Below are 11,378 nucleotides of genomic sequence, written 5' to 3'. Positions count from 1 at the left end.
TTTAACCACTGAGTCACACTGGCCGGGCAAAAGATCAACCATATTTTATGCCTATCTCTTAGAGTTCACTGTAAGGAATAAATGAGTTGGTACATCTCAGGAGATTATGGGCAGAGAACTAACCAAGCCTACTACAGTCTCTATGTACCTTCTTCCTCATTATGCCCTTTCTCTTGTCTTTCCTAGCACATAAATCGTCCACCATCCATAGAACTCTTGAGATCACTTTCCCTCATTTGCCAAGACCAATAGGTAACCAGTCCTCTCAAGTTTACCTCTGCAAAGGTACTCAAATTTGTTCTCCATTCGCCATCACCTTGCCATTGTTCAAGTTCAGAGTTATACCATGCCACACTACTGCCCTCCCCCCAACTGCTCTCAGCTCAAACCCTGTCTGCCACCTGTACACACCTGTTACACACAAGGTACAACAAGAAAGTCCCCTGCTCTTCCATGCCTTTCCCAGTCCTTCCAGGCAGAAATGGTCATCTGCCTTCTGTTCCCATAATAATACTTCTGTACATTCTAGGAGTGAGACATTTGTCATATGCTAGTGTTGGTCATTTACAGGATCCATTTATCCAGAGATTTGGAGCCACTCAGAGATAAAAACTGTGGTTGCATTTCCTGCACTTAGCATAGATTAGGGGCTTGACAGATATTTATTAAATAATGAAATTATCAACTCTAAAGTACTTCTAGTTAATTTAGCCTATGGACAAGTGTTATGAATCTACTAGATGCCCAGTGCACAAAATTCATGCATGGGTGGGGTCCTTCATCCTGGTTGGTGATCAGGGCCTATCGGGCCATCTCACCCAGTCCTGATTGGGGCCGGGCCGGCCGGGACCTGCCGGCTGCCAGCTGTCAGACAGGGCCTGCCAGATGGGGCCTGCCAACTGCCGGACGGGGCCTGCCGGATGAGGGGAGGGACTGGGGGAAGTTGGCTGGCTGTGGGAGGTTGGCTGTGGGAGTGCACTGACCACCAGGGGGCAGTTCCTGCATTGAGTGTCTGACCCCTGGTGGTCAGTGCGCATCATAGCGACTGGTCGACCGATCGTTCTGGTCATTCCAGTCCTAACAGTCATTTAGGCTTTTATATATATAGACTAGTGGCCCAGTGCACGGATTTGTGCACATTGAAAGGAAATCGGGAGTCCGTGCCCGTGTGCCCAGGGAGTTTCCATGTCCCCATGAGCCGCTGGGAAGTTGTGTAGGGAGTCTGTCCTCCCCGCCGCAGCTTCCTGAAAAAATATTTCCAAGTGTCCCTTCTGCAGCCACGGTTGCGCCGTGCCAGCCAGGAGATCCCCAGGGGACGCCTTGAGCTGTGCTGGATGCTTTCCACCGCTTGGAGCTGGATAAGAGATGCTCCAAGGTGAACAATACGAAGTTGGGGATCTTGGAGGGTAAGGTGCTCTCTCACCCATGCCCCCACCCTGCAGATCCATCTTTCTGAATTTTACCCCAATTACCAGTCACCACCTTGTGGCCACTTTTATATTGCTGCCTTCCTTTGTAGCCCCGGGGCAATCAATAAGGGATGAGATTTGATCTAGATGCCCAAGGCAGAGTTCCAGGAGCCTGACAGCGATATCAGGCTCATCCTGGTTACTCCGAGTGTCCACGCTTCATCCATTCCCTGGAGATTGTACCTGTAGGCTTATGGGGTATGTGCCTCATGGCAACTTCTGGCTGAGCTGTGGGTGTCCTTGGGGCCGGGTACCAGCACTACCAGGGGTCCGTCCGCTGGAGCCGCTGTCCATGGGCCTGCCTGCCCGCTCGCCTGCAGGAACCGGGAAGGGTGTGATGGGCTCGGCCACAGACACATATGGGAGTCCTGCTCACTGGATTGGGATTTTCTCACTTTTTCTGGAACTCTCTCCAGAGGTCCAGCTTGGGAGTGGCAGCTGGGGGTGGTAGGAAGGAAGGAGGGAGAAGGTGCATTCCCAGGTAAGGTGCATTCTTAGTATTTCAGTTCTGCATCCGAAGGAACATGGCAATAGCTAAGGGGTGGAGAGTGGCCCTGATGACTGAGGGGGAGGTCCAGGGGGCTGGCATAGGTATCAAGGTCGTCCTGGTCACATGTGAACGTTCCATGCTGCATTTGTTGGTAGTGGATTGTACCTGCAGGGTATAGGGGGTGATTTTTCCACACAACTCCTGGCCCAAGTGTGGGGCTGCCTGAACTGAACAGGTCAGGCCAGCACCTGCTGGTGCCCCTCCACCCACCGGAGCTGACCAGCGCTCTGCAGGGATCCAGGAGTGGGTATTTGGTGCCAGGACACCGACCTTTCCGGGAGATGGGGCCAGGGCCGGGTGGTAGGTGGAAACTGCGAAGGGCTCACCCGCGCACATGCATGGGTGTTGGTCATTGGGCTGGACTTCACCAGTGCTCATTCTCGAGATGGGGGCCAGCCCAGGCAGTATGTGCATGAAGCACCTCTGTGGGTTTTTCCCGAGCCCGGATCTGGAGACCTGGAGGGCAATAGGTAAAGGGTGTGGTGCAGTCGCAGGGTCTGAAGGGAGAGTTCCAGGGGCCGGTGGCGGCTGATCTATGGTCATTCTGGCTACACCCCCACCACCCAGGCATTGGGAGTGCAGTCTGTTCACTGGAGATTGCGCCTGCCAGAGGCAGGAGAGGCTGTGGTTGCCAGCTGTGAGCCTGGCTTCTGGCTGAGCAGTGCTCCCACTATTGGAGTGCACTGACCACCCGGGGGAGCTCCTATGTTGAGCGTCTGCCTCCTGGTGGTCAGTGCGCATCATAGTAACCAGTCGTTCCGGTCATTCTGGTCGTTCTACTGTAACGGTCACTGGGCTTTTATATATATAGACTAGAAGCCCGGTGCATGAAATTCATGCACGGGGGGCCGGGGGGGGGGAGCATCCCTCAACCCAGCTTGCACCCTCTCACAATCTGGGACCCCTCGGGGGGTGTCTGACTGCCGGTTTAGGCCTTGTGGGATAGGCAGTTGGACATCCCTCTCGCAACCTGGGACCGCTGGCTCCTAACCACTCACCTGCCTGCCTGCCTGATCACCCCTAACCACTCACTTGCCTGCCTGATTGCTCCTAACCACTCTGCCTGCCTGCCTGATCGCCTCTAACCCCTCTGCCTGCCTGATCGCCCCTAATTCCTCGCCTGCCTGCCTGATCGCCCCTAACCACTTATCTGCCTGCCTGATCGCCCCTAACTGCTCGTCTGCCTGCCTGATCGCCCCTAACTGCTCGCCTGCCTGCCTGATCACCCCTAACTGCTCGCCTGCCTGCCTGCCTGATCGCCCCTAATGATTCTGCATGCCTTCCTGATTGCCCCTAACAACTCTGCCTGCCTGCCTGATCACCCCTAACTGCTCGCCTGCCTGCCTGATCGCCCTTAACCACCTCTGCCTTGGCCCCCGCCACCGTGGCTTCATCCGGAAGGACCTCCAGAATGACGTCCAGAAGGTCACTTGGCTGTCCAGTCTAATTAGCATATTATGCTTTTATTATTATAAATACTTATATTTAATAAATTCAAGGATGCAAACACTACACTTCAAGAAAGAAGGAAAAGGGTGAGACATTGTACATAAACTTTTCCTATTTTCTATACATGAAACCTCATTCATTTGCCATTTGGCAGATTCTCTCAACTGCTTCCGAAGACTATTTGGAATCTTTAATGCAAACAATTCCCTCAAGAATTAGACACATTTAATAAAGCACGTAACAGCTATGGCCAATAAATAGCTATTATTTTAGCTATTAATAACCAATTTTTATATTCACTGAATACTTGAAACTGTTTCCTAAATACAAGCCCTGAAAATAGATGCTGTTTGCTTTTACTAGTATCATCCCTGAACAAGTGCAACATTTGTAACTTGAGTAATTAGCATCCGGTCTGTTCTTTCTAAATTGCGAGTCTCTCCCTCTCTCTTGCTAGTGCTTTCTCTTTCTCCTTGTATCTCTGGTTTAATTAATGCTAATGCATACTGCCCTACAAGAATTTGCAAGCTGTACTGAGAAATAATGCAGTGTTAGTTTTGTAATTTAGTGCACAGAGCACATTTGTGCAAAAGCTTTGTAAACTGGGCCTGTGGTCAAAAGGAGCAATTAGCACTTTGTTAGTATGCAATGATGTACTAATCTGTGCAGTCCCCAAAAGCAGTTGTCTGTTCCATTTTGCCCTCATGTGCAAATTTTTTCCAGTGTATACAGCACTGCTCCAAAAATAACACATTGCACGCCTGGTGCTGCAAATTGGGTTCATGATGATAAAGACATATCAATTAGAAAATATTTGTAGGGGGGAAATGCACATGAGTTTGGCCCTACAGTTTCCAGCCAAACAAGGATGTTGGTGCACAGCCTTTTAGGGGAGCTATAGTTCTCTGGTCCTCCCTCAAATTTCACAAGTGAAGTTGTCTTCACCTTCAGAGAAGACTATGGGAAGGGCATTTGGTGGGAAGCTAAGACCTCAAACCAGAATAGTTAACCCAAAATCACACTAAGGCAGACTTCGTTAACACTGCAGACTGATTTGCATTTAAACAGACACCATCCGTTCCTTTATTTAAATAGCACAGAGGAACCATCTAACAATATGTGTATCCTTTGGACTTCTCAAGTTCTTAGTGAAGCACATGACCATGTCAGGTTAATGATGAAAATAATAATAATGTATTATATTTTTACAGTGATTTGCAGCTCCCCAAGATATTTCATGTACATCGGCTCATTTGTGTCTCACCACACATCTGTGGGTAGGCATCACCATCACCACTTTGCTGATGTGGGAATGTGGGCTCAGAGAGGTTGGTTAACTAGCACAAAGTCACACAGGAGACAGTACTTTGTAGTGGTTCGAAGCATAGGCTCTGAGGCCAGGCTGCCTGCAGGCACATTTTCACTCTGTTTCTGTCTGACCCTGTGAACTTGGCTTCACCCTTCTGCACTCCAGGTTCTTATCTATAAAATTGGGATAACTATAGTACCTACTTCAGGAGGTTATTATGAGGTTTGAATGTAAAGCACTTAAAATAATGCCTGATGCCAATCCTATCTAATAAAGAGGGAATATGCTAATTGAATCTCACACCATCGCAAAGATGGTGGCGCCCACAGCCAATAAGGAGGGAATATGCTAATTAACTGCCCCACCCTCAAAGATGGCGGTGCCCACAGCCATAAGGAGAGAACATGCTAATTGACTGCCCCACTCTCAAATATGGCAGTGCCCGCAGCCAATAAGGAGGGAATATGCTAATTGACTGCCCAGCCCTCAAAGATGGTGGCGCCCACAGCCACAAGATGGCGGTGCCCAGTCCCTTTAGCCCCACCAGGGCAGCAGGCATGCGGCAAGGCCGGGCCTGCCCCCAGGCGGGCCCGGTCACTCCAAGCACCTGCCTCTGGAGTACCCCAGTCTCCTCAGCCCCCCAGCCACCCAGGGCCGGCCCGAGGCACAGGCAAGCCTCGGATGGCGGCTGTCCAGCAACACCCGAGGCACAGGCAAGCCTCAGATGTCGGCTGCCCAGGGCCAGCCGAGGCTCAAGTAACCAGGGCTGACCGAGGCTTGCACTGCCAGCAGTGGCAGCAGCAGAGGTGTGATGGGGCGTCGCCTTCCCCTCATCGCCAGGTCACCTCCTGCCCCTGAGGGCTCCTGGACTGTGAGAAGGGGCCAGCAGGACTGAGGGACCCCCCTCTCCAGAGCATGAATTTTCATGCGCCGGGCCTCTAGTATGTGCTATAAAAGCATAAGCTATTGTTATTATTATTATTATTTAGCATATAAGTGACAAAGCTAGGACTTATTCTCAGATATGGTGAGCTTTCAAAAGAGTCAGAGGTTATCTAGTAAATATAACTATCTTTCATTCTCAGGGATTTATTTTTCAGGCTATAAAAGTATCCGACATACTAGTATTTGTGAAGATAAGAGAGAGCTGAAGGGAAAATTAATGCTATTAACTTGAGGAAAAGCTACTGCAGGGAGGATATGGAATACTGTTCTTTATTATCATCAAAGGAGAATACAACAAGCTGGAACTCAGCTGAAGCATGCTTTTGATTTAATAGAGAGAAAAAGCCTGATAGTGAGAAAGGGGATTCTCAAGGAGTGTGGCGGACTACAAATAATGACCACCCTCCAGCACCTTTCCTTGTATCTATGGCCCTTGCGAGGTAACTGTGCACCTCCCACCATCAAGAGGTGGAGGCTATTTTCCCACCTGGGGTTCTAGGGTGACCTTGTGGCTCGCTTGGGCAAACAGAATGTAGTGGAAATGATGGTGTGCCAGTTCTGCATCTAGACTTCAAGACACTTTACAACTTCTGTTCTTGTCTTGGAAAGCCGACCAGTTAGCTAGAGGATGAGAGAGCCCATCACCCCCTTGCCCCAGGGGGTAGCTAGCAAACTTAGGAGGCAGCCATCCAGCCACTGGCACCTGACTGCAGGTGCATAAATGAGCCCTGCTGAGCCTAGGCCAGATAGCTAACCCACAGAAACATGTGCTCATTCAGTGTTGTTGTTTCAGGACGTTAGGGTTTGGGTGGTTTGCTGTACTGGGAGACCATGGCACATTTGATCTTAACAATCCTAAAAGCCAGAATAGATATTGACACTATCTAGAAAAAACTATATGGTATAAAAGGACGAAATTGGAGACTAGTGTGTGTTTTTTTCTAAAACACATGCTTCTCTGAGTTGATGAAGTGGAGGTTTAAGCTCCAGCTAAAGGATTACTTTCTGTTCATAAGCAAACAGCATAATATTTTAATCATGTGTTTACTAAACATTATTGAGCATCTTCTATGTGTTAAATACAAAGAAAATGATTTCTTTCCTAGAAAAATAAATTGTGACAAGTATAACTTAACTATATTTTGTTCACTAGATGATACTCAAAATCAAGGCTTTTTTTAAAAAAAGAAATAAATTACATTTCCATAGTAATCATGTAAGCTTAATGACAATATCACATGAAAAACAAGTTAAAAAATGTGTCAGCGCATACATAAATCTAAGTGTACCTCCTTGTAAAAAGCTGAAATTCTAAAATCAGGCATTTAAGCAGATGTCAGGCCATGTCATTATTTTATTTTCCCCACCAGAATTTGGTAGAACATGACTGAACCCTTCAACTAAACTTTTGCCAAAAATGTATATACCAGCCAACATTTCCTGTCATACAGATTTGACACATCAAAGCTGGGCTATCTCATTCTCTATCTTCCCTTTGGCATTTGGTAACCACAATTTTATTCTAATCCTCATTCTAAAGAAATTCCTCTTCCTTCACATTTCTTTTCCTCTAGATTTGTCAGCTGTGGTTGGGGCCACTGACCCTCTCCCTTCTGATTTCAGCACTGGTGCTATTTTCAATCATGGCATCATCCTGGTTTGGGGATCAACCTCCTTACACTCAGGGTGTAGCAGGATGGCATGAAGCCCTCTTCAGTTTCTCACTGTTGGCTTCACATGGGAGGCTTGGTGTCTCCTGTAGTTGCAGAACAATTATTTAATTTTTCTAATTGCCTGGAGCATAGTACCTAATCCACAGTGTTCTCTCGTTCATTCTCTTGTTCGTTCACTCAACAAATAACTATCGATCCAGGCAATATGCTGGATATCGTAAGACATAATGTGAGCCAAATATGACCTTGAACCCTGATTTATGGAGTTCAGCATCTAGTAGAAGAGTCAGGCCATTTTACAATAATCACAAAAGCAAATGTAAAATTGCTCCTGGGACAAGTGCCACTTGATCTGAATACTTTATAACAGCTTTCATGAGGTGGTTTGTTAAACATGCAGATTTCAAGGCCGCATCCTATAACTTCTGGTCCAAATCTATGAAGGTGAGACCCAGAATCTGTCCTGTGTTCTGAGCTACCCATGACTTAAAAAATTATATTGTCTAAAGCAGACAGGTAAGTTGGAAAATGATGAGGCTGATACTATTCAAAACCCTATCAACTCCTCAGCCTGAGCCCTGAGCAAATAGAAGAAAAGACACAGGTACAGTTAAAGAGCTTTAGACATGAGGTTTCTTATAGGCCAAGCCAGCTCATCTCCCAGTGCCCTGGAGTTTGTCACAGGACCTCTCTCTGCCTGTTTTCTCACATCTGTACCACACTGCCAAAGCTTCCAGCAATTAATACTATATTCTAAACTGATGCTCTATGGTGACTCCTATTTTTCTTATACACTGTGATATCAAGCATTTCACCTTAATTGCATTCTGGTTGCCAATTGAGACTTTCTCACAGTACTTTAAATCAGGGGTCAGCATGTTGTAATTCATGTGTCGAATCATAAGACTATTTCATGACATAATACAATTATATGAAATTTAAATTTAGTGTTCACAAATGCAGTTTTATTGGAACGTATAATTATGATTAGTCATTTATATAATTATCTATGGCTGGTTTTGTTCCATACATACCCTACAAAGGCACAACTGAATAACTGTGATAGAGACCATATGGACTACAAAGCTTAAATATTTACTATAATTTTTTTAAGACAAAGTTTCTGACTCATGCTTTAAATTAACCTCGCAGCCTCTTTAGTCAACTTACTAATAAATTACCAAGCTCCTGTGAAGCAAATCATTAATTTGTAATGCAAATAATTGCCCCATACTTGAAATCCTTCATAAGCTTGACTTTTCATATTGAATTTTCTCGAAGCTAAACATGCCCTCATCTCTATGTAGTTATGACTAACCTACTGTTATTCAGGTAAATCAGAACATGTACGACTTAGTAAAGGATCTAACATACTTATCAGTCCACTGCATATTGCCTACTTTTCTACAAATAGTAAGACAAAAACCAGCACAGAGTCTCTACTTCCAATTCTAATTGATTTATCTGAAACAGAATTAATTACTTTTGGCTTGAAAACCACTTTGGGTTAATATTATACATTTGAATGATAACATTGTATGAATATGCAAAATGCTTTTGAAAACAGATAATTCACACCAATGACAAGGAGGCCCAGGACAGATTAGCACATTGCTTTGGAAGAGAATTAATTGATTTAAAAAATGATGTAAGTTTATAGAATCACCTTGTAAACTGTGCCCAGAGAGACACACGCTGTTGACAACAATCTTTCAGTAAAGATACCATAACATATTTGGTAAACATAATGGGAGTTGCACTTGCAGGAGACCTCATTACAGCTCTTGGCTATGAAATCTTGGTGGGGAAGCGAGGTGAGACTGCTGGGTCTTCTGTGATAAGTATTGAGTTTGTGGACTATTAAGGAGGTGAGAACCAGTAAATAAGTAGGGTTAGGCTGCACAGCACTTTTCAAAATTCATTCTGTCTTTGATATTTAGACTGCTAGAGACATTCATTCACAGATTCAACTAGAGACTAGGAAATATATTTTAAATATAATTATTATTTTAGTTGGTTTTGATTTTTTTTTTTGTATCAGATACCACTCTTTAGAGCAGTAAAATCTTTTAAAGGAGAGAAATTAGCTTTGAGGAGAAACAAAACAGACAGCTAATAAATAACCTTTGGATATCACCTTCCCTACCTTTCCCATCTCTTAATAGGCTCTTGAGGGAGCAGAAAAAAAATTAAAAACCCAGTGGTAAAGAAAATTAAAATTACTTCCTCTACCATGGGCCAATCCTAAGCAATCTAATATAGAAATGAACATTTAAAAAAAATTTATACTCCTCAACTCAGAATTTGTTTTGTAGTAAATTACTTGCTTATTTCTTGATCATCAATTCAACAAGTAGTTACTGAGCACCTGAGAAGCACCAGGTAAAATTCCTGGCAGTTCTACAGAAAGCTACTTTAAGAAATAGAGCCTGCTGTATGAGGATAGGAGCGATGCTATAACAAACAATGCAAATATCTCACTGAATAAACATAATATGAGTTTATTTCTTGCTCATGTAACTTTTCAGTGTGGAAATTGGGTCCCAGGCTCCTTCCAGCCTGAAGCAGCTGCCTAGGTGGAATAGGAGCAAACAGATTGAAATTGGAAATGAAGTTGAAGGGCTACATTTGGTCACGATGTTCCAAGAACCTCCCTTGTACAGATTTCTGGATTATTAAGCCTGATAAACTCAATGTTACTTTTCAAGAAAGATGTTAAAAAGATGTATCCATCGCTTCATCCTGGTTCAAGCATTTAGTGACTTGGTTTCTACACTCCCCTACTCTCATGCTCTATTCAATCACCCACCTTAACTAATTGGAGTCTCAACCATCTCAAAATGAACTTTATGCTGTAATGGGGGTTCTATTTCATAGAGAGCTTAGCCAAGAAACTTAAAACTTACATTAAGTAAAAATTATAGAATTGACTAAATTATTCATTTAAAAAGGCATATCATGCAGAATTGATGGCATCATTAGATTATTGTTGGAGGCTGAAGACCAAAGTATATTACATGATACGTTAGCTGGTGTTCAAAGATGGTCCCCAATGAATAGCAACCCCAGTCTTTCCTCCCTTGTGCTGTCCTCTCAAAGACTGAATCTGGGCTGGCCCTGTGACTCCCTTCAACTGTAGAATGCAGGGGAAATGACACTAGGACAGTTCCAAGCCCTACGTCAATAAGAAGGCCTAGCAGCCTTGAGCCATAACACACGTAAGATGTTCAGCTACTTTGCTGGAGAGACCACATGAAGCAGAGATCAACTGAAGGAGAGAGAGAACCAACTGAGGCCCAGGCTTAGGTGTCCTTGCCAAGGTACCTGTCAGACTTGTGAGTGACGAATCATAAATGCTTGAGCCCCACCCTCAACCTTACAACAGCTACAGAGACCCTAAGTGAGACCAGCGAAAGAACCATCTAACAAAACCTATTTAAATTTAATGGGAGAGAAGATGATGGCTTTTTCTCATGATGGTCTGTAGATGTCACTGTGGGGAGTGCCAATATGCCAATGGTTTAGCTGATGCCAGGAGAAGTAGGAAGCTCTTACAGGGGATGGATGTGTCTTGTGGTCAAAGCTTGGTGAGAAAAATTAGATTATTAAATTTCCAGGGTCCTCTAAGACGGGTTATCAACCCCTCTCTCATGGCTACCCTCTCTCCAATGCAGGCTCCCATTTCTTTACAACTTTATTTCCTACCACCATTTGCCTACCTGGTTCTTGAGGTTGGCTGGACGTATCAGGTAGTCACAGCCACTAGAGGAGAATAGGAAGGAGAAGGCCAACATCCTTTACTGAAAGAAAAAGCGGCTCCATGAGACTACAGAAACAGGCTGAAAAGAACGTGGAGAAGAAAACTGACAGATACACAGAGGTCCTCAAGACTCATGGACTCCTGGTCTGTGCCCAATAAAATTGACTGTTAATTCCTTACAAAATAAAACTAGTGGGAGAAATAGCATGCAAGTGTTCTCTGA

General features: G+C 44.9%; 1 non-coding gene across 1 annotated transcript; it reads left to right on the top strand.

The window, feature by feature from the left end:
* The first annotated feature begins 10,847 nt into the window (after nt 1–10,847).
* Nucleotides 10,848–10,933, top strand: LOC114228646 (small nucleolar RNA SNORD35). Its single transcript, XR_003614776.1, has one exon. It is a non-coding gene; the product is annotated as a small nucleolar RNA SNORD35 (small nucleolar RNA).
* The last annotated feature ends 445 nt before the right edge of the window (nt 10,934–11,378 follow it).

Source organism: Eptesicus fuscus, chromosome 18, assembly GCF_027574615.1.
Source record: "Eptesicus fuscus isolate TK198812 chromosome 18, DD_ASM_mEF_20220401, whole genome shotgun sequence".
Classification (NCBI taxonomy): Eukaryota; Metazoa; Chordata; class Mammalia; order Chiroptera; family Vespertilionidae; genus Eptesicus; species Eptesicus fuscus.
The sequence above is the reverse complement of the archived record's forward strand: the minus strand, read 5'-3'. Positions and strand labels throughout refer to the sequence as shown.